General features: G+C 43.2%; 2 long non-coding RNA genes across 2 annotated transcripts; both read right to left on the reverse strand.

Moving 5' to 3' along the window:
- Positions 1 to 541: 541 nt before the first annotated feature.
- LOC142767448 (uncharacterized) lies at positions 542 to 10,462 on the reverse strand. Its single transcript, XR_012884886.1, has 2 exons — positions 10,342 to 10,462; positions 542 to 823 (listed from the first exon to the last, which is right to left on the reverse strand). It is a non-coding gene; the product is annotated as an uncharacterized LOC142767448 (long non-coding RNA).
- On the reverse strand, positions 4,906 to 5,585 carry LOC142766924 (uncharacterized). Its single transcript, XR_012884664.1, has 2 exons — positions 5,133 to 5,585; positions 4,906 to 5,072 (listed from the first exon to the last, which is right to left on the reverse strand). It is a non-coding gene; the product is annotated as an uncharacterized LOC142766924 (long non-coding RNA).
- Positions 10,463 to 24,809: the final 14,347 nt, after the last annotated feature.

The following is a 24,809-nucleotide window of genomic DNA, read 5'->3' on the forward strand; positions in this document are numbered from 1 at the left end:
TCTATATCAGCGAAGATTTGTAGCCAAAGACAAGCATTAGAAAAATCGTCCTACCTTATGTAACAATAGCCATGAGAAACTAGAAGAGGGTGGCACAATTCAATGTTATGGCTTTGTTAAGACTTCAGCATAGCTATCATCAGATTGTTAATAACAGAAGGTGGACATTAACAAAAGTTTGATTCTGGTGCGGACACTAGGGCATATGCAATGCGCCTTCGTAAATATAGAACGGTGAACAGAACCGAGCGTACTGAAAGAGCTCACGTAAATAAAAAATTCCATTACCATTTCTAACGACCACTGCCTAAAATTCTCTGTCGAATTGCCTACTCATTGAAGGTTCATATAATTTTTAAACAAATATCTCTGCGTATGGTGTAATATTGATGCGTCATTTTAATTTTTTAATAAAGAAAAAAAGGAATGTTTCTCTCAATGGAAAAAGTGCTCTTTTTTGATGCTGTCGTAAGTGTACGTAACTTATATTGCCACGTGATTATGAATAATACACAAGCTCGGTCTACAAGAGCACCGGGTGTTCAGTCGGAAAGATCACCACCAACACGACCTCGTTTTTTATTACCTTATTGTCGTGCCTTAAATATCACAATGACTTATATACACAGTGGCATAACTCAATCTCATATCATGGCCGTGTCAATATCCTTCACAAGTGAGCTCGAAGACATTTACTGTATGAGTGGTTTGGACGAAATTGGTCTATAAGAAGACTCTCAACGAAGAAGTTTACAGATGCGATTGTATACAGGAATGCTTCCAGGCCTTTCACGTCCTCTCTTGTCATGTAGAGCACATCCTCCTGTAACATAGGTAGATAGGTATATTGCATTGATTTAATACTGCTCCGACAATTATGGCGAATAATAAATATCACTCCGAAGTTCTGATTCTGTCTTTATGCTTTGAGGGTGACGGGTGGTTTCAATAAAAAAGTATAAAATGCTTTCTTTCTAGCCAATTATGAAAAAACTTCCAGTAACGCCACTGTATAATAAATGGTTTTATGCTTAGTGCTTTTTTTTTGAAAACCAATGAATGTGTCGACCTTGAATGAATTGCTAACCAATAATGTAAAGATTTGAATAAAAGAAACACAAGATATTTTCCTTCCACAGTATCCCAATTGAACAATCAGTTATTTCTGCTTTAAAGTATTAGTAGAATAAGTGAAGCACAACTTGAATCATCGAATTCAATTTTATATATTTCAAGAAGAATTGATGTGAGCAAAGGCCTTTATGTTAAACCTATATTGGCTCCAAATAGGTCTAATAAAATTTGAAGTTGAGGGACGCATGGGCAAGGAAAACATTCACATTGACGAAGAAAAAATGAGCCTGGTCAAATTCTTAATGAGTTTCTGAAGTTAACGTTGCAGCATCACCGCTGAATAAAAGCAGCTTCCTGGTTTTCACTTGCCACCTCTCGTTATTCGGTCAGCTGCGTGAACTCTATTCGGGATGCAAGTAGCCGTTACAACTTGTGTTTGTTTGCTTACGTTATTTCTTTTCTACTAAGCTGCCTCTCTGATATGTTGATATGATTGAAATACACAAAAGTGCTTTTTGTTCGTTGTTTGTCCCCAACCGGAAAACGTTCCGTCAAACCCTTCATTGTAATGCTGTTTTGCATACGTTCTGCAGGCGATGACCCACAATAAAATGACCCAAGATAAAATCTGCAGGCGATGACCCACAGCAGTGTCTTAGACGCTAGATTATCGTGCTTCTGACTCGACCGCAGATTCAAATACCCCTGCTGCCACATAAGAGGGGGGGGGGGGGGGGACAAATATAAATCATCACCATGTGACTATTTTTTAGTTAACGCGAAGTAATTACGGAGGGTATAAATTATTCCTGTGTGACAGGGAGTAGCGTGCCTCATGATAGTACGTTGCTTCTGATTATTGCAACTCAGGCATGTAAAAAGCTAGGCTTTTGCAACAGAAAACCAGAACCTGAATATCTATTGCTGGACCACATTTGTTGTAAAAATAACACGGCTGGATTGAAAAACAAATACTGGGAAGAAAAATCACACGTGAATATATATTTTTCACTAAGTAGACAGACTGTACTTAAATCAAAATATTGATAATGTAATTCGAAGATCGCTGATGCATAATTTGAAGTTAGTTGTGTTGGTTCCCGTCGGCGTTTGTGCAAGTATTTGGTAAATGAGTGTACTCGAAAACTCTGTTTCCGAAGGCTCTCACTGATCTGCTTGGTGTGACGTTACGCTGGTTACTTACGGTATGTTGAGCTACAAGTCCACGGAATAACTAAAAACAAAAAATGTTATTGAACCTTAAACACAAAAACACCCGGGAGAGTTTGTTCATCACTAAAAAACCTTAGTTGTCTCGTCGTTACCACTTCAGACCGAATTTCAGGCAAAAATCTGTTTGGTTAGTTGTGTTTCTATAACGCCGTTTTAATATACGAGCATGAATCAGAAGTAAAAAAGACTTTTGTAGGGTTCTGATAGCGCCTTTCTGTGCCTATTGTTAGCTTTCATGCAAGAATTACTGTAAGAACCACTAAATGAATATTTTCAATATTGACGCCTATATTAACAGTATTTGATTGATTGATTGATTGATTGATATGTAAGGTTTAACGTCCCAAAACCACCATATGATTATGAGAGACGCATATTAACAATATTTAACCTCGAAATTTGGTGTCGTGTACAGTTAAAAACCGTTATTAACGTGACCGGGCAAAAGTGATCTTTCGGAAATTTATGGGGTGCAACCTAATTTTCTGTTCATCAAAATTACAGAAGGTGACTGCAATCAGCCTTAAAATGACTAGCGCCGGCACCGATAAGTCATCACACTGATATGGCGCGATTGGTGGTAGGAGGGAGAGGGGGAGAGAAAAATACGCAATTTCTTTAACCCCCAACGGGGCACGTCCCAGTGAATGCTGTGAAATTGGCAGAGGAGAATAAAGGCGGGAAGAGGAGAGTTGTGTAATTCTCAGATTTTCGGGCTAAATATCTTTCTAACAAGCTCATATCAACTCCTCGTGGGACGATCAGAACCACCTAGGTGCTTTCGTGTGGGTTGTATGGCATTCACATAGCGTACTTTTCTGAAGAAGAAAGACATTCTGGTTTGATTAAAACGTGCGACTCCCGACACTTGTCTTTCTGGAAAAGAAGGCAATGCTCGACGACAGTTTTGAAAGAAAATCAGATAATTATCTTAAAACAAGTGCAATGAAAGTTACAAAATTTGGCGTGTCAAAAGTGCCATTTAAAATGAGGCTTTCTTTGCCCACATTGTGTAGACGAACGTATTCTTATTGAGCTGTGCTGTTGAACATACGTGATATCATCTGATATGTACAAAATAAGAATGAGTAAGATTCACTTTCATTACGCCATTCTGGTGATGGTGGGTCTGCCTTACTGTCCCTATGGCGTCATAAGAAATATCAAAGAATGCTTTGCAGTGAAAGCTATTTTGAGATCACTTTTCGGGTCACGTGCAGTCGTTGTTGTCCGCCACCTCCACCGCCTCTGCCGGTGTCCATAATAATATCGCACGAAAATAGAAAAAAAAACGCCACGGCTGCGTGGTATGCGCAGCACTGTCACAGTGACAGCTAGAAGAGTGGCCTATCAGAACCTTTTCAAAACACTCATTGGGTAATTAGTGTAAGCACACTTGCAATGCTATTTTTGTCATTCTTCTGAGAAGTATGGTATCCGCTGGCGAACTCTTAAAAGAAATTTTGTTACAATTGTCCATTCAGTGGCTGACGACGATGAGGAATTATGGCTGAAGTAGATATGCGCCACAGTTAAAAGGTGAACAAGAACAAGCTGTTTGGATGGGTTGGACCATTCGATGGCCCACTCGTTACGGTAATTGCAATTTGCCACGACTGATTGTTCTGTCACTTTTGTGAAGACTGAGGCTATACGCACGACGTCGTGTGGCTCATCCGGAAGTGGCTATACGCACGACGCGACTGTTGTGCCGCCCCGTGGCGAGTTTGCAAAACAAAATGAATTTTTTTTTGCCCTGTTTTTTTTTCGGCGCTGAATGTTTGTCGCCCATTTTTTTTTTGCATGCGTGATTGCGGCTTTCAGAACAGGGACGCGAGTTCGGCATCGTCCACGAAGTTCGGGCCAACGTTCGGGCAGTGCTTTTGAGCCATTCGATACGTGATTATGGCCGTCACGAGTGCGACCTCCTCCATATAAAGTTCGGGAAGTGCGTGGCAGTGCTCCCAAGTCCTTCGCAGCGGCGGTTGCAGCGGTGGTTTCAGTACCAGATCAAGGTGTGACGCACACCTTGTTGCATTTTAGCGAGTGTTTTTACGGGGGAACAACGCACGTTTCGTCTTTCTTTTCGACATCGAAATGGAGTGACTTCAATCCAAAATACAGTTTCTCTTGTACTCGTCTGTACCTTTCTTGAACGATCGACTGAGGCATGCGCAGGAGGCCGAGATTGATGTTCGCCTCCAGACGAACGCGCGGAACGCAAATTACCTGACACATGGCTCTGCAAGAGTCAATGAGGCACCTTACGAACGATTTTTTCTTGCTAGGGGAGAAAATTAGTGCTGGGGTAATTCTCGAAGTTGGGATTAGTGGAGGGGGTTTCTCCAGTGAGAACTGGCTCCCTTCATGTGGGACCCTGAACGCGCTTATGCCAACACACTGTCCTACAAGTGCCAAATTAATACCTGCTGTTTGGAGCTACGTTTGCCCAGCATCAACGTTGCACAAATCTCTACAGTGGGCTCGACTGACACTGAAAGCGTTCTTAATGAATGCAACTATTACCATCAGTACTTATTAAGACTTCCTATTTTCAACGGCGGCCACCAGCTTGACAAAAAGAAAGACGTTGGGGCATACAAGCTTACGTATGCATTCAGATTTTATTGGGACTCATGAGTAAGTTGAAGCTGATTTTACTTGAACTTCCACATTTGCATTGTCTTTTTCATCACGCGGTGCCTGAACACTTGGGGCAAAACCAGTGCCGGCCGAGATCTTCTTCTTGTACTCCTGCGCAAGACCTGCCAAGAAAAAATTTGCTGTAAGCATGACTCAACACATTTGTAAAATCACATGCTTACCAGTGGTACCACTCTAGGCATTGGTCACAGCAGATCATGTTCAATGCACCATCGTACTTGTCCTTGCAATGCCCGCAATACCACAGGCTCCCTTGCTTCTTAGTTGCAACTGTAATTGTCAAGAAAGGTGGTGCACAAAATGGTCATTTAAAGCAACAGTTTTAAACGAAAAAAAATCTTACTCGCTGACGTTAGTGCAAGCCAGGCATCTGGTGTGAAGTACTTCTTCAGCTTTGGTAATGGTGCTTTGCAGTCAAGTACGCAGCTTGGCAAACATTCAGGTCGAACCTCTACATGACTTTCCTGCACCTGGAAGTTTCCATCAAGGGCACGACCTGCCACGTCCTCACCAGCAATGGAAGTCAGAATCACTGTAGCGGGCAGAAAAGGAAACAATTATAACTGCCACCAACAGCTATGAGTAGCCTTTCAACAGTTGAAACGTAGAGGTGGAGTTATACCGCCTATTTGACACAATTGTTTTGTTCTGAATCAGTACGACAAAAAATTCATTGCCGAAGAGAGATTTACCAAACGTCCATAGCTGTTTACATACGTGACCATGCATGTTTATGCTATAAAGTAGAAAACTCTAACTAGGATAGCCCATTGGGAAAGTACTGAAACTGTCTCGGGGCTTAAGATCTGCACTGCACAAGTAAATGTTATAAAGCTTACAATAGAGTTGCATTATATTCAGCACATAAAATTTTTGAAGCATATGTGAAATTGGAGTGCAGTACACAAAACCTACAGCAATCTAATTCTGTCATAAACCCGCTCGAGTATTATGAGTACTATGGTGAATGTTTTTCATTTATTTGCTAGCTGCCTCTGAAAGTTAAGTTCTACTGTTCTAGCAATCAATAATTTTGCTTACATTTTTCTTGTTCTTTTGAAGAGAGCACCAAGAAAGGCATGGGCTGGCCACCTTTTCTGAGTTTCTTCAGCTTTCGCTGCCGAAGCCGTTTGGTTGGCCGTCCTCTGGTTTTAACCATCGGAAGCTTGATAGGGACGTCATTCTCTTCTACATCCTGCTTCCTCTTATTCTGTGTATGATTAATCTGCGAACCGTTCTCTGGGACGTTGTCATGTTGTTCGCTGCTGCACTGATCATGGTCACCGCAGTTGGCTTCAGTGGTGCGTTCTTCGGAGCAGCCTGCTTCTCCCGCATCGTCCCCTTTCAGCCAAACTGCGTTTATGTCTTCAAGATGCCTAAGGCGTGCCTGAAAGAACTCTGGGCGGCAGTCTGCGAGTGTGTCGGCCAGAGCTTTAAGGGCCTGCATTGCAAAGTTGTACCGCTGATTCCGGTTCATCTTTTTGAAAGAGGGCCCAGGCATAGAAACAATTTCGACATTCTCTGGACAGTGGCTTTCTTCCGAATTCACATCTTCACATGGCCCAACAAAGCTCATTTGGTAGTTCTTAAACCAACGCTTGTGGACTGCTTTGTCTAGATCAGGTTTTGTTAACAACTTCACACACACTGCCAAGAAATGCTTGCACAGCAGCCCCATCTTTGAAAATGTTGTACAGCTGCAAGACTGGCTGTCCAGGCAAACCTGATGGCAAGCATCGCCTACTCCAGAGGCGACTGCATATTTATCTTCGGCTGTTTTTCTGATTGCACGATTGCTTTCCTCCATCTTCATTAGCTGCTCGCTCATTAAACTGCATGCATATGGAGTGAAAACTTTTTCGCACTGCCTCTCGATGTCGTGTGAGGTGTTGTACGAGTAGAAGTTGCAGGTCTTGAGTAGTGTTGCAGCATGGCATGTGTTTTGTCTGCTCATGCCAGCTAACTTCAAAAGATTGGCCAGTGCTTCATGAAGCTTGCTGGAGGACTTGAGCACTTTCTTGATTAGATTGTTGTGCGACTCCACATGATTTGTTGTGTTGTCACCAAACGTGAATTCCCTGTCACAAATATGGCGGACCCACATCTCCTTTATGCTGCCCCAGTTTTCATCGAAGTATGCAACTGCCTCTTTGATGGCGTAACGGTGAAAGTCTGCTTTCACTTCCTCAAATTTTTCCATGGTGGGAGCATGCAGCATTTCTTTGAAAGTGCAAATCATTTTTTGTTTCTCTTCGAGTGACCTTCCCAAACGGCCAGCTGCCACGCCAAATGCCTTGACCACATGAAACTGGCAAAGCTGTGCAGAAGGGGCACTTGTGAATGTGTTGCGGATGGCATTTATCGCTGTGAAATCCTTGTCCACAACTACTACCTGAGTCTCTTGGCTACTGGGGTTCTCTTTAACAAATGTTTCCAAAAGTTTGGACAAAACGTGGTACTGCTCTGAGGTCACGAAGGCATAGCCAACCACTTGGCTAGCGCCACACCCATCTTGGACAAGAAAAACAAAAAGGGGCATCTTCAGCTTATTTGTCCGATACGTCGCATCGAGCAGAAGCACTTCAGGAAAGGACTCAAACGCACGCTGCATGTGCGCTGTTTGCACGAGTAAGATCTGGAGCTGTTTGGCCTCATCGGTGATGGCAATCACCTTCGCCTTGTGATTGTTTTGGCAGTTAGCTATCTCCCGCATTAGCAGCTCAGCTTCATCAGACCCTTCCAGACTCCGCTTCAAATTGCACAAGTCTTTCGATAGGACGGTTTTGCCTGCGGAAGAGAGCATATTTCAAGAAAATTATGTAGTTAACATGTGTTACACCATAAGGAAACTTGGAATTAAAAAAAGCTGATTGAGGAGTCCTAATGTGATAAATTATAATGTATAAGCTAGTGCAATATGTTAAAAGCCATTTAACTCTTGTCGGAACTGATATAAGCGCTCTCCTTGTCGGAACTGATATATCCAACTTTAAACTTACAGCTGGAGCTGTGCTAGCAGAAGTAAGGCGTGGGTGAGGCGAAGTCACGAGTGGCGTGCATTTTTGTCGAGGGCAGCGGCTCCTCAGCTCGCAAAACGCGGTAAAAATGTCTGTCACCGGAGCGGGAACATTTGAACTGATTCTGAAAGTGCATGCAGTGTCTGTGCTAACTACTGGGGCGCGTATAGGTGCACGAGAAACGACTAAAGCATGTCGACATTGGCAATATAAAACATCAATCCCTGGTGGTATCGATCGAAATTGAATAAGCGTGATAACGAATTCTAACCGGTAAATGCATAAGCTTATATATCTTAGCTAGCTGTTGCGCCCCAAAATGCTAACATCACCTTGTTATTTTTGAGTTCACAACAAATCAGCGAAACCTTGAGCAAAAAAAAAAAGAACGAATGTTGCCATAGAGTTGAATGTTGCCAAACCGTGCAGTATAAGTTGGCTTTGCCGCATGCATCCTAGCAGGGACTCGGTGAATAATCGAAAGTTTAATCATGAATATCAAATTTCGCAAAATCTATTGACACATATTTAAGGTCTATTTACCGGTCCTCCCGTGAAGTTTGCTCGCAACCACGCTTGGGGGCACGTTCATCTCCATTAGCGGTAGCACATATTCCTGCTCTTTGCTGGTGAGTCGCCGAGTCTCTGGGTAGAAGCTGAAGATCTGGCTGCTGACTTCATGGTTATGATTAAGGTCAGCCTTCGTGATTTCAAGCTTTGGCTTGCGCGTCGTGCTGCGACTACAATAGTGGCTGGGCATTCCTGTTTCATTGTCCTGCACACAATATGCATTTAGGCACCGATCAATAAAACTGCACAAATAGATGCTGTCATTATTTGCTTACCTTTGACGAGGTCGGATGCCGGTGCCCGAACATCTCTTGACGTCACCATGCTTGCAGATGTAAGTCGCGTTAGCGTACTGAAGTTTAGAGTCGAGCCTCTCTAAGCCAACACTGAGACGCGCGTTCACGACTTCAACTTTCTTGGTCGCCTTGGTGACGAAGAGAACGTTGTTGTTGATTTGAAAATCGCTTAGCGCTTTGCGAAATTCTTCGAACGTATTAAACGTAGCGCCTACTTCAATCGCCATGACATAGAACACAAGGCGCTCACAGGCGCACCAAGATCTCTTCAATTTCTCTCTGCTAGTGCGCTGAGCGAAACGGGAGCGTCGACGCGGCCGGCTAGGGAAGAAGTGCCGCAAAACACGCTGGCGAGAGGCGTTTGGTTCGCCGGCTGTTCGCCAGTTTCGCGCCGTCGGGGAAGAAAAAAAAAGCTTCACAAACTTGTCACGGGGTGGCACAACAGCCGCGTCGTGCGTATAGCCACTTCCGGATGAGCCACACGACGTCGTGCGTATAGCCTCAGTCTTTTGTAAAACGCTTTTGCAAACGGCATTGGTGCTAGGCCATGCCTGCCTGAGGGAAGTTTGTCAACAAGTTGCAAACACCGGCGTAACTCAGTGGTAGAATATTCGGCTGGCACCCAGCGGATCGTGGTTCAAGTCCCACTGAGTCATTCGTGCAAGGTTTTATTTTCTTAATTTTGCACGATGTGGTTACGGACACCGGCGGCGGTGGCGGCGAACAACATGCAACTGCGCGTGACTCTAGTTGTGATCTCATAACAGCTTTCACTGTAAAAAAACCTCGTACCAACGACACAGGGGGGCATGAATTCGAGTCTGCTGGGTGCCAGCCTATTATTCTACCATGAAGATACGCTGGCGCTTGTAACGTGTCAAACTTGCCTTAGGCAGGCATGACCTAGATCCAATGGAACAGTAGGGCTCAAAAACAGTTCCGCTGGGTTCCAGCCCAGTATTCTACCACTGAGCTACTCCGGTGCTTGAGACTTGTTGTCAAACTTGTCTTAGGCTTGATTTCGGGAAAGCAATCGCGTTATTACAACTTACGAAGTGTTTGCAACAGCAAAAGAACAACAAGTCGTCGCACAATGCGATTAGCGTAACGAGTGGACCGTCAAATGGTTCCGACCATCATTAAAGCCTGTTTTTGTTCCCCTATTAACTGTGGCACATATCCACTTCAGCCATGATACCTCATCGTCGTCTGCCACTGCATGGACAATTGGCACATATTCCTTTCAACTGTTTATCAGATACCAGGCTTTTCAGAAGAATGACGAAAAACAGCATAGAGAATGCCTGCCTATTACCCAAAAGTTTATTATTAATGCCAAAGTGGGTACTAAGCAAGTGTGCTTGCAGTAGTTACCCAATGAGTATGTTGAAAATGCTGTGAAAGGCCGCTCTTTTAGCTTTCGCTGTGATTGTGCTGCGCCTACCACGCAGGCCTGGCGTATTGATTAAAAGCAAGTTAAAGTTTACCTGCAAGTACCAGAGAGCCGGAATCAGCTTGTAATATTACAAGAATTACAAATGCAGTCAGCAAGAGAAAGACGCAGAAGCCTAAAACTGTTCCCATCTTCAGCTGAGTGATGCAAGATATTGTATGTTCGATCAGCAAAAATGAGGTCTTTTTATACATAACTGAGGGCACGAAAATTGCCCAACAAGTCTTGCACACTTGCTTGGTTCTGTTTCTCTTTATTTTTCAGGCCCCATAGAATTACATTTTTCAGTAACGCAATTGGTTTTGCAATTCGAAGCAGTGATTTGCGAACAATTCACATCGGTATTTTTTGATTGCTTTTCTAGCAGTTTACATTCTTGTAAATTCGTGGTTGCATTGTTCATTTTGTTTAAACCAAGATTGAAAACAAGAGGTACAAATGTAGAAGAACATCAGTGACACGTCATGATGAAAATAACATGATCTTAAGGTGCCTACCATTCTCTCCAGTAGTGTTCGGTGGATGACAACTTATCGAACCGAATTACCTGACTGATTGATTGACTGATACATAGATTGTAACGTCCCAACATCACCATAAGATCATGAGAGACGTCATAGCAGAGGGCACCGAAAATTTTGACCACGTGAGGTTCTTTAACGTGCACACAAATCTGAGCACACGGGCGTACAGAATTTACGCTTCTCTCGAAAATGCAGTGGCCGCAGCCAGGACTCGATCCCGGCCAGTACCTTAGTCACTAAACCACCACGGCGAGATGGCAAACAACCTGTGTCCATATACAATGCGATGGTTCATAGCATTTTCGTATGCACAACAAGTCATTCATGTATAATACCTAGAAGCCCGATTCATAGGCACTAAAAAATTGGGTTATAGGCTCCAAAATAGGCAAGAAAAACACAGTTTAGGATGCCAAAATTCTAATAATAGGCGCCAGAAAAGTTTCAAAAGTCAATTTTGTGAGAAATTGTGTACTGGGACTGTGTCTATGACAGGAAAGCGAAGAGTAATGTTACAGTTTATGATGGCACAAAGGCGGCAATGGTATAGCATAGCAATGGAATTTTTTTCCCGGCACGGCTTGCAGAACACAGCGTCGCTATGTATCGTCCAGCGTGGTGAGTAATGTGGACACTGTCGAAGGAACATGTTCCTGGGTCTTTTCTTTTTTGGGATATCTCAAAAGTGCTGCACAGGAGCAAATAGCCAGACCACTATATGCCAGAAGGGTACTTGGGCCTCGTCATAACCGGGTGTATTCGCTGAGGATCAATTTATCCGCTGTTTGCACACAATTTGTAGGGCCCTGACTAGGTTTCAGCATTTTCAAGACATAAGATATGCACGCATTGGGCACTCAAAATCTCGTATATCAAGATTTGCTACGGTATACGTGTTTCTAAAAAAGAGAAATGTCAGACTGAACACCACTTGCCCTTCTCCTCACGGGCACGGGCCAAAACAATTCGGAGGTAACCTCTTCAACAAACAACGGTCCCGCGTACGCCAAAGTAGTACGTCACGCTGCGAGAATTATTCGACGTGACATGTGTAATTTACGCACTCTGTTACTTAAATAGAAGTATGATGGTTGATATGAATATGCAGACACACCCAGAAGCTGTTCGTTTTATTTCTATTTTATATGCTTATCGAGTGAGATGCAAGAATAGGTGTCTTCATTTCGTTTGCGTTGCTGTTCTCTCCGTTCTTGCATCGTGTCGGTGCAAGCCCATAGAATACTTGTTGCATTCGGGTGTGTCATGCCTTAGAGCAGCTCCGGCGGTGCGCAGCACATCGCAGCTGGCATGAAAGTTGTCTAGGTCAGGCGTCGGAGCATTCGCGTTAAGAATGCTCACGACTACAATGCAATTAACACTTGAAAAATTGACGACTTCCTCCTGTAGATAGAGCTTTGCAAAGTACTACATTAGAGGTACAATTATGGACAGTGTAACAATCCCGAGAAGTGGCTGGGAGACTAGGTCTTTCGGTCCCAACGCGGGAGCGCCCTGCTCCGTGCTAGGACACTAGCACTACCTATTGGACACTAATAAACTTGTTTCATTGATCTATAATCCATCCTGTTATGGCCACCCACTGTCCTTTTTTTTCTATTTGCTATTTCATTGACTCATTGCAGGTGTACAGGCACCACCTCACGGAAACCAAACCAGGATGTCTGGAAAGTAACAGATCCTTTAAGGATCGTCTGTTTGGCTTCAGCGTGCAACTCAAGCAGATAATTTTATTTATTTCTGAGTGAGCACGCATACCAGTGATAACGCTCATTGATTGATGCCCAATGAAGAAATTTTGTTAAACATTGCTGTGGAGAAAACTAATTGACAATCGACGCTCGTAGAGCAAGTCATTTTCACTCGCCTGTCGAACTATACGGAAGACAATGAGCTCTTTCTTCATACGATAGTAGGCTTCAGGGCAAAACTGCCACACATGACATCATGCTTAAGAATATACATCAAGTCATTGATTCGGATCTCAATACACAAGAGACAGAGGTCATAGTTGTCTTGGATCTTGACAAGGCCTACAATAATAGATCACATAAAACTATACTTGCAAACCTTCAAGCTTTAGTGCTGGAAAAAAGTATACGATTATATAACAGACCTTGCAACTGACTGGACTGCAAGAATAATACTAGGCGAAGTGGAATCTCAAGAGTTTAGTATGATTAGCAGAGGAACGCCACAAGGCTCAGTCCTATCCCCCTTTCTTTTTAACGCGGCTATAGAGAGTTTTCCTTCAAGACTCAATGAAAATCCAGGACTCCACCATAGCCTCTATGCAGATGACATTAGCTTATGGATAGTAGAAGGTAGTGACAGATACATAAAAGAAGCCTTGCGAACCGCAGTGAATATTGTAGAATATGCCACCCATACAAGATTACAAAACTCACGTGAAAACTTGGAACTCCTTTTCTAAAATCTGACGTTTAGGGGTCAGAAAAAAATCCAGAAAAAACCTAACAATAAAGTCTTTGTTGAAAAACGCAAATACCCATGGTTAAAGGCAGATTAATTTGGGGGCTCCTGATCAGATCGAACGGTTATAACGGAGATGCAATTAGATTACTTGAAAGCAGTGCGCAGTAAGCTATTTGTCTACTCAAACGGATAACAAACCGATACTATGGTATGGAGGAAAATAGTATGATTAGACTTGTACAGGCTTTTGTCATAAGTCCTATTGTATATGTGATTCCGTATCTTAGACTGCAAGTGGCCGAGAGTGAAAGGATTCACAGAATTATTAGCAGAGTTTTCCAACAGGCCATTGTACTTGTGATAACTACCCCTGATGAGAAATTACTTCAATTAAGGCTTCACATCACATCAGAAGAGCCTATAAAAGCTCAAAGAATCACACAATATGAACGGCTAACGCATAGTAAAACAGGCAGAGCCATCCTAGAGGAACTGGGTATAAACTACGCAAGTCAATTTGGCGCCAAAAGGGATATCTCGCATGAGATCAGGAAATGTTTAGTAATCTTGCCAATACAAAAAAAAACATGCAATACGACCATTATAAGGGAAAGAGAGCTGAGAGAGCGAAAAATGTAGATAAAAGCAAAAACAACATTCATAGACGCGGCCAAGTACAATGGAAATGACAGCCTGACTATAGCAGTTGTGGACTACAAAAGAAATATAAGGTCAGTTGTTCGGTGAGAACGAGCTTTGCAGAAGAGGCGGAGGAAGAAGCCATTGCAATGGCCATAGGATCCACCTCGACTTCACTAACCGTTAGCGACTCGCAGACGGCTGTGAGAAATTTGGCACAAGGGTGAATATCCCAAATAGCTTTAAGAATATTGACTGAATACAGAGATTAACGAAGAATAGATATAGTATGGGCACCCACTCACTCCTCCTCACCCGGCAATGAAGCTCCACACCAGACAGCTCGAGGACTTACAGACTAAGCCTCTGGATTGCCCTGGTTGAGCTGGCAGAACGATGAGAGATTTCAGCGGATGACCACCTAGAGATAATACGCAGTATTACAGGGCAAGCAGGAAAATTTGTCCTCCCGCACACTCGTCGTTGACCAAAGGACCGGCGACAGCGTGGCGCCTACTTCAGACCAATACGTTCCCTAGTCGGTTAACAATGAACCACTGCGTGCAAATTTTGCAACAACTGGGTGGCCTGGAGCTACACTTTATGAACGTGCCCGCAGGCCCCTATGAGAGGTGAATTCCCAGACGGTAGTGTATGGAATACTGCGCTGCTTAGCTCTGACTCTCAATTACAAGCCCGCTTAGTACGACAGGCCAAAGACGCCGCCAATGCCCACGGGATCATGAACGTTGTCTAGGTTTAGTCCTTCCGCTCACTCGACTAAAAGAGGAGGAGGATCCTTCTGGTATTTACATAAAGTTTGTTCATCATCATCAATCGATGCTCTTTGACACTGTCAGGGCAAGCAATTATGCTTGTAGCTGGACTTGAAATTTCCGGCCTCAATTTGAGCCAAACAAATGTTTGAACTTGAAGTCGCATACGGTGGTTGTCTTCAACATCCCGAACAATCGACAAATGTGGGCGTGGCCCAGACGGTTGCGAAGCATGCATACCGACCTTTATAGAAACGTTAATTGCTGGCCGCTATAGATCTACTTTTAGGGCGAAATATTGCCGGAATAATCAGCATGCCCGATTGCGTATTTCAAGGCACATCCAGTTTCTTTAAACTCTGTCCAGAGTCGGCAACAATATTCTCGATCACCGATCAGTAACATGAAGTGAGCTGTTAGTCAAGCTGTGTCCAGTATTCAGCGTTTGCAATGATCATTTTATTGAATAGACTGCGAAATCCCAAGACTTCGCTCTAAGATGAACCGGGATTTGAAGACAAATGCACCTGGAGAGAAGACGAGCAGTGCGCCTCAACGCTGTCATTTATTCCAACGAATAAAAGCACAGATCTGCTCATGTCACGTGCCGTGTCTCCTTCTTTTCTTTTTATTGCTTGGGTTATGTTCACCATCCCGCCCCACGAGTTGTTGAGATGGCATTTCCAGGAAACACAACTGCTGAATAAAACGTGAATAGAACGTGTTACAACTTTGCCGTCTGCTAGCTTTAGCCAACGCTCACGAACAATGCCCGCGTTTCCTTTATTGTTCTTCAGATCACGTGCCAGTTACCGACACCATTTGGGTACGGCATCATCGCGTACTATCAATATATTAGGGGCGAAGCTCCTTATGGTGTGGCTTGTGCAGCCACCGTTGTCGTTGTTACTTACCACCGGTGGCACATACCCGACAGGGGATAGACGGGTACGTTCCACAAGGGAAGGAGAGAGACGATTGCGCGACTATGATCGCGATGAAACGATGCGAGATGGCGGTACTTGGAGTGTTCACTGGATGAACGGTTGGACCGACGCATGAATGGAAAGACGGGCAAGCAGGCGAACGGATGAATGGACACGTGGATGGGTGGATAGACAAAAGCTGTACACACGGAAGAACGCAGGGGCGGACGCAATGACGACCGCGTGGATGCATAGACAGACGGACGAACACACGGATGGACGCATGAACGAATGGGAGCGCGGATGGACTGACGGATGCTTCACTCCACTTCTAATTGTTTACTCCGTGGATATGCTGGGATTTTTTTTTGCCTTCCACAATACTAGTAATATTCACGGCTGGCCTATTATGAGCGTTTCTAAGGAGCTATAAGTGTCCCATAACAGCAATTCCAGAAGTGTTCTGGCAGATTTTGTCACTGTATCCAAGTTTTATGTGGCAAAGAATGCGAGCTTCGCACCCCGGTTTCGGTTTGTCCATCCTGAAGTGCCGTCAATCACTTGCCATCTAAGAAGTTGGTAGGGGCCAGGTTCATCTGGTGCAGGATATGGGTACGTCAGAAGTGGGCTTTAAGGCCGCCCCTATCTCTCTTACTTGTAACTAAATCTTTCACCGCCACCAGTAGACTACTATGTATGATCGCTTCAATTTCTGCTATAGGACTGTGCTCATTTGACCATAAGTTACAAGAGATCTTCTAAGAGCCTTCCTCAAACTATCACTGTTCTCACCGCACGCACTACACCATATAACCTACCAAATTGAAATGAAGGAAAGTGCAAGTTTAAGGGCTCGTTTTCTCTCTAGGGCACAGAAATTATGAGAACTGACAGGCAAATATTCCAGAGAAAGTACAATGGTTGTTGTAAAGGTAATTGTAACGTAAATGTGAAGAAAAAAAGTGGACCAAAAAATGATATGTCATCTGCAAGTTATCTTGCCACAGCAAGTCAGCGCTACCGGCTGTCACGGTGGTGGGAGTGTTCCGCACTCACGATCACGGCGAAATGTGGTGCTGATTGAAGTTCCCGCGTTTCCATACACTTATATACCTTATAAAGTGAACGGGGCTATAAACACCACTGTAGCTGAGTGATAGAGCATTGGACGCGTTATTCGAGAGTCGGGGGTTCGGATCCTGCCGGTAGCGAGTCATCATTTTGTATAATTTTCTTCCCATTTACATTAATATTACTTCCTGCAATATACCCCATGCTTTTCCTGTTATAATTGTCAATTAGCTCTCATTACTATCCTACCAAAGCGAAGTCGCTCAAACACTTGCGCTTCACTCACGCTAAAGCATGCACACGTTAACTTCAACCTTTACGTCAAGGCGGATGGCTATTTCTGCCCTATCGTCTCAAGTATTTTTAACAGCGTTGGGACCTTTGTTTGAAGTGTCGGAAAGCCATTTGTCAAATTCAGAAAGCAAATAATTGAATTCCTAGAGATGTTGTCACGAGCTGGAGTACTTGTGGCACCTAAACGAGGCGATCTGGAACCCGTATTTGTTTCTACATCTTTTAAGAAATACCCTTTGGAGAAGTGGTTCGAAAGTAATGGTTTCAGTTAATTTGGCATACAATAAAGCAATGGCTTTAAGTACCACAAACGTATGATAGAAATAAATGCCATCAGTGGCGGAGGTGTCAGCGTGAACGCTACAAGTAGTCACGTTATCAGAAAGGCTTTCAGCACATCTCGTGTTTCCATGCCTGCGAAGCTCACCGAAGGACTTGTTCTTGGGCTATTAGGTACTTCGTAATTATTCATGGTGTAGTGCGAGAGCACAAAACAAACACAAAGAAACACGCAATCTAGGTGCTGCTAAAGCTTTATTAAAAATTGAAGACATGCTGAAGATGTATGCTTCTCCCAATGCTTAGTATATATACCCACAGGTGATGCTTGTTCCGCGGCTCACAAGACAAGAGAGGTCTTAAAAGCACAATCACTGGCCTTCGTTTGATAAAAAAAAAACATTTCGCATCTGCATTTACCTTGGCGCGCATAGCCAGGCGTTCTAGCATGTACAAAGTTTCAATTTATTGTTGGAGAATAACCGAAGTTCTGATTTGATGGTTTGTTATATAGGGTTTGTTTGTGCCCAGAGTGTTCTGCTTGAAACTAGCATGTAACAAGTTCGCTGTCAAGCGCGAAAATATGTAGCATGGTGAGGCTTCTACATATATTACTGCAATGTTAAGCACAATGAGGTATACAGTTGAGACTTCATACACACATCGTTTCATGCTGTAAAAGTTGCACTGCTTGTGCGTGGCTTATGGCGTGCACTATGCCCAGCACTGGTGCTCCGACATGCTTCCGAGGTGATGATGCTAGTGTATGCTATCACATTTCATGAAAAACTACCGGCGGTGCCCAAGATCACGCAAGAGTGAGAAGGCTTTAGACCAGTTTACATTAAACCTCTTGACACTGATGGTCCCTAAAGAATTCCCCATGTCATTCGCTTGAACAGAAATGACATGGCAAGGTCACATATGAAGTGAAGTATCACTACTGGTGCACGAATTCGCCACTCATCGCAATCCAGAAAATTAGGGCACACTGAAGCCTCAATGCATCTCCGGCTGCGCATGTAGATCCCAAGGGCGCACTAAGCTACTAGTATTTAGTGGTCGAGCCACAGCGAAATTGAAGTGCCAGATATATTATTTTTGATCCATACGACAGGTACTTAAAATTAACATGCTCATTTAGATGAAGCGTAATGATATAGCAAAAAGAGTGTTAAGCCATGTCCTCAGTGCACTCAATGTGAATTCATTTAATTCGCATAGTACAGCTGCTCCTTGTGAAGAAAGTGTAGGCAAGGTTCAGTTGTCAGAAAGCTTAATATAAATACTCCACCACGTTTCCCATTACTAGTTGTATTGACGCTATCACCACTTATCTTTTGAATTAGTTGCCGACATGTTACCCACACATGCCGACATAATACCCAGGCCGAGCTATATTTTAAGCAACAGCACGCACAACTTCCCTGCTGGCATCAGTAAAAGTGTTCAAGGTAACATGTCGGAGCTTGTTATGCATGCTGCTCACTGTGCACGCAGAGAACACTTGAAAAATTTGTCAACATCGTACCATTATTTCAAGGACCCTCATTTATTCTTATCTTTTATTTTTTGACCAGCCCATTGCTCGCGTACAGGCACTACCTCACAGAATCCACGCCAGAGTGTTTGGGTACATTCCAGATCATTTCAAGATCATCGGATACACTTGAGCGCCCAAAGCAGACAGCTAAATTTATTTCTAAACAAACTTGGCTACTAGCGATAACGCTAAAATGATTGATGCCACATGCAAAGATGCCGATGCCCATTATCGCGGAGAAGACTAATGAACGGTTGACTCTCGCTCCGCCACGGTGGTCTAGTGGCTAAGGAACTCGGCTGCTGACCCACAGTTCGCGGGATAGAATACCGGTTGTGGCGGCTGCATTTCCGATGGAGGCGGAAATGTTGTAGGCCCGTGTGCTCAGATTTCAGGGCACGTTAAAGAACCCCAGGTGGTCAAAATTTCCGGAGCCCTCCACTACGGCGTCTCTCATAATCATATCGTCGTTTTGGGACGTTAAACCCCACAAATCAATCAATAATTTTGCCGCAACAGATTTGAGCATGCGCTCTGACATTACCACAGTGAAACATTTATGTGCCCTCCCTTTACATTGATGGAGCTGCATGCCATAACCCTGTGCAGAACAACAATGGATTCAGCCTTTGGTAGGGCTCTTACGTTGCAGATGGTGGCAGAGGTGACGGTGGTTGCTTTTGTTATTTCATGGCTTATGCGACAGAAGGCACTGATCACTCCTGGCCTTTTTCTAGCTTGGAATGCTCACACAATCACCGCATTCATTCTCCTTGTTATTGCATATCGGTAACTTGTGATAGCCTCATGTCTTCCTGGTCTGCATCATTCAGACACGGTGTCCCTCTTCTATGTCAAATTTGCCCCTGTGGATTTTTAAGACACAAAGGTCAAGCTAGATGTACTCTTTACTATTCTAATCAGTCCATGTTCTTGTAGAAGCCACAAAAGTATGGCTGTTTTTCATGACAAAATAATGAGAAAAGGGGTCTAGGGGAGCTCAAAGTTTCGACAGTTTATTCATCATATCCTGCATTGAAAATTATAGGCACACACGTCTGGAGTAAGCTAGGCTCACCTTGAGGGCATACTAACTAATCACAATTTGTGAACTTGTTTTCTACCTACCAGAAAGACAAACTATCACTGATAAATAATGAACCTCGTGATATTATACAGAATGCATCCATGCATTATCGAGTAGTTGTGTCCCTGCTTCTGCCAATAATTCAAACCTTATCCAGGTATGGCTCACACTTATGAGAATCGCAATGCGTCAGCAAATGTGCCCCATCTTCACCTTTAACGAAAGCTCATGTTTCTGCGCATGCTCAATCACGCATATTCTTGCTCGGCCATCAATAATCTTTGCTTAGGTTAGCGGAAATCCATAAACAACTCCGTTGATATATTTTGTGTATGATTGGCAGGCCTCTTGTCTTACCCGCCTTAGTTGCTTCTATTAGATAGTACACTAGTATACATGGAGAAGCTGAGATGATTTTTGTGGCGCAAAAAAAAATAATCGGCATGTCATCTCTGTTTGCAACCATATTTAGGTCACGCGCAGCTCGGTGCATACACGGTACAACCTGAGGTCTCGCTGTTCTGCGCTCTTGCTCTATCCCAGTACCATGGTGTTCTCTCTTGACAGACTGGTGGAGCAACTCAGCTACAGCGTACAGGAGCATGCCAAAAAAAACCAACCACAGACAATCAGTCTAATTGGTTTTGAGACGTCTTCTGCATAACGTGTGAGCATGACCCTGCACATGTATACTCTGGGTATTGTTCAGCTATGGCCCTTTTCACAGTTTTGGAGTATGTCAACTCGTATGGAGGCGTGTTTATCTGCACACCTAGACAAAAAAAGCCAACAGCCGTGACGACTCTGCAAGGTAATGTGCTAAGCCAAAAACTGCAAAGAACTACGAGCCTTCTACTGAGGTGTAAACACTAATCCTTTTTCAGTCTACGAAATCCTGCTAGAACATTGTTAACATGGGGCTAATATGTGACGGTGGTTAGTTGCTTTAAAATAACAAAAATTATCATCATACGTAAGAAGTTTTGAAACCTCCCACTAATTAAAATGATGGTGGAACGTCATAAAAGCGGCTATAGTCAAACATAAGAAATTGCACAACACAGGAGCAACAATCGAGCCTACAAAAATGTCTCGTCTTTAATTATAAAATCGCTAATGAAGTTGACTTCAACATAAAACTTCAAAAGTACCATAAAAGATAATACTGCCATGCCCGCGGCATGCCTGAAGGCAACCACACCACTCTCATCTATGCAGCTTCTTATGCAGCAAAACAATTCACCGGGCAGGGCAGAATAAAATAGGTCCTCAAGATTAACCAAGAACAAGTACCCATCGAAGAATTATTTGAAGGAAGTGAATGATGCATGGGAAAATCTCTGTTTAAAATTGGTCTCTCATGACAAACGAGTCTGGCAGCTTCATTAAAAACTGGCTAATCCCATTCTGCCAGATACCTCAATGACACACAATTGTCCTGAATTAAACACCCAGCTTATGCATCTTGGCCGTAAAAAACTCAGAAAGGGTGTTCTTTTTGCTAGCCGCAGTATGCAATAGACTCTGCTAGTTGGGCAAGTTCCAAGTCTTCACTCGAAGCCACTGCCTTGCGTTTCAGAACCCTTGTTTCGATGATTTTTAACTTGACGAAGTTCATGTAGACTGCTTGCCCTGCCTTGAAGTTGCACAAATCAACATTGCTACGAAGCCACTACTTCTATTCCACTTGAAATGGACACAAATTGTTTCACGTGAAGAATGACAACGCCCACCAAGGTATTCTCCTGACGAAGAGGGTTTTTCCCCTGTTTTTGCTAGAGCTTAGACACTGTCTTGTAAACGATAGTCCCTAACTGCGACATCGACTTTTGCCGCAACTCGTCGGTGAAATGCCAGTAATTAGTGAGCCAGCAGTGGTTCGTGGCTAAATTTTGGGCCTTTGCCGAGTACATAGCGTACACTTTCTGCAATGTGAACACTTCCCAGCCCAGTGAGGCCTTCCCAGGTCGTGCGAGCAGGCTTCTTAAATATGAAACAGCGGGCATGCCTGAACTTCAGGTTCCAGTTTGCCTCAGTGATCTGGGCTGCTCAACGCTTGCCATCGCGAAACTTCTTCAGTGCCAGCCAGTCCAGGTCCAAACTGAAGCAAAGTGCACGAAGCATGTAAGGAAAGCACATGTGCTGCCACAAATCATAATTTCGCATGACTTCGCTCGATTTCGTGTGACTTCCTCGAAAGGCCATATTCTACAAGGAGTGAGTGCACGTTTTGGGGAAGTCATGCCTTCATTTGGTTGTGTTAGCAAGTATGTAAAATTTTAAAATCCCCATTGTGGTGGCAGGTGCGCTTATTTTTTTACCTCCTTCATGCAATGTGCTTTAGACTAGAACTGGAGTGGCTGCTGGTAAAGAAGTTTCGCAATGCCAGTCGTATTATACTTGACCAGGCACACTAACAAGTGCCTAGTCAGGCATGTGTTATCAGTCTAAACGCGTTATCTTTCAGCATTCACGTGCTGAAAGCGCCCTGAGGAACCATGTATCTTCGGTTCAACAGACACACCTTTCAACATGGTCACTCTTGTGCAAAGCAGTCCTGCATGTCTATTACGTCACGCGTGCTCTTAGGCACACCACGTCGGCGCCTACAACTTCCGCAAGGTACCACGGATCAAGCTTCCCTGCAGATCCACTATACAGAGTCGGGGACATGGCTATATATAGTTCTGCTAAACGTTCCAGATATGTTTCAACGTTGCTAGAAACCTGTCGAAAAGCAGTTGGTAGTACAACTACAATACGTAAGCAGTAGAGCTGTGATGTGAGTTGGATAACCCGTTGGTATTGACACCAACCTGCGATGTGCAACAGCTCTATAACACATGCTTTTTTGTATATCAGCCTTTTCCTTATGTACAATGCTATGCAAAGGCTTCCACCAGTTACCTACAATTTTCCCAACCTTGTGCAAGCTTATTCGATCTTATGCGTGCAAATATTTCAATTCATCATCCCATTCAGCCCTCTGTCTCTCTCAGCTATTTTCGCCATCTTTTCGTAGCCACACAATCTTTTTAACTGGTCACTTGTCTTTCCCTCCCATTGCTTGACCTGCCTAGGTCCACCATTTTTTTTTGTCAGCTATAATATCATTTAGCCTTGTTTGTTCTCTATCGAGCTCTGCTTTTTAAAATATCTCTATGTTATGCTAACCATTCTCTGTTTCTATTTTGCATAGTTCCTGGTCTGTTCTAGACTTTAATTCTTTTCTTATTGTTTTACTATCATTGAAGCTTTTGCACCATATGTTAGTACTTGCAGCCTACAATAATTGATCACTTTCTGCTTTGGGGATAGTTGTAAACGGCCTTTTATGATTTTGGAATGTCTGGCATTAAATCTTCAGCCCATCCATATTGTTTGGTGAATTTCCTTTTATTGTAAGTGTGTCCTGCGAATATCTTAATAAATACATATATATATATATATATATATATATATATATATATATATATATATATATATATATATATATTGTAAAGATTCTTGTGTGTCGTTGCGAACTCTCGCTTTCTTGTTTGGTTTCCTGACATTAGATCCTTGTATTTTACCGATTTATGTGTAACTCTACTTGAACACTTTCTTGGTTCAGAGCCACAGTTCACTGTAGTTCATCGGAACCAGTTGGAACCAACTGCTGAAAAGTTAGACGCGATTTGTAAAGCTAAGTACCGAGATATTCTTTGTCAATGTTTATTCGTGTTTTTTATCAACATGCTGGCTCAAATACTTCTGCTAAGCATGCTGTAAATATTGCTCAGATTTCGTCTTCTTGCCAGACCGACTTCACAAATAAATTTTTTCTGTTCTGCGACAGCTGCTTTCCTATAAAGGGATTTTTATAGTCACCCCTCAAGTTCATTGTCTGTCAGCCTGTCTGTCTGTCTGTCAGCCTGTCTGTCTGTCTGTCTGTCTGTCTGTCTGTCTGTCTGTCGGTCTGTCTGTCTGTCTGTCTGTCTGTCTGTCTGTCTGTCTGTCTGTCTGTCTGTCTGTCTGTCTGTCTCTTGGCTGTGGACTCTTTGTAGATGTTGGCTAGGGTATTCATGGTTGCATTCATGCTCGCTTTCAGTAGCTAGTGCATTATGCATTAGCTACTCTAAGCGAGTCAAATACTTTTTATTAGTCTCTGCAAGCTAAGTAAATGAATGTGTTCCGTATCGCAGATTTTTCAGTTTGACACCGCATGGCTATGATCTACCGAGGGACATCTGTTGATCTGTGTATAACTCTTCAAATGTTTCATATATATTTTTTCTGTATTTGTTTGGTATTCAGATTTTTAGAGTTTGGTTGTGCGTCTGATTCACCAGTACGTGAGGGTTTGTGTAGAAAGTGCCACAAGCTTGTTAAACACGAGATCTTCATCTCTGATTGGGTCAACAATTTCGCTGCACGATTTTTTGTTCGTCATGTTTTGTAGGGCTCTATTCCGTTCTCTCAGGGTAGGGTATCCAACGGGACTCGTTCCTGGATAGGCTTCTGATTTTATGTTTCTTTCTAACTTAGTTTATATTGACTGATAGAATTTAAGTGTTTTGTTGAACTTTAGCTTCTTTCTCTGTTAGGTGGCTTATTCGTGAACTGTAGTAAAAGTCTTCTGCCATTTTACTATAGATGTTGAGACTCCTGATTATGTTACTGTGTCTGTAGGAGTGTGCATTCGTAATTAATTTGCTGTTGTCATGCTCTGTCCTTTCTTTGAATTCTTCGTCTTATTTTTTGGTGCTATAAATCCTTATGTCGGCAATTTTCTTTTTGTTATTCAGCCCTTGTAGCTCAGTTAATTCAACTTTAGATCTTGAGTGGGTAGCCTTTGTAGATTGTGTTTCATTCTGAGTTTTTTATTTAGGAGAGTTTGGTTACTTCTTGCCCTAGTGCTTTAACCTAA

This window comes from Rhipicephalus microplus, chromosome 7 (genome assembly GCF_043290135.1).
Source record: "Rhipicephalus microplus isolate Deutch F79 chromosome 7, USDA_Rmic, whole genome shotgun sequence".
Taxonomy (NCBI): Eukaryota; Metazoa; Arthropoda; class Arachnida; order Ixodida; family Ixodidae; genus Rhipicephalus; species Rhipicephalus microplus.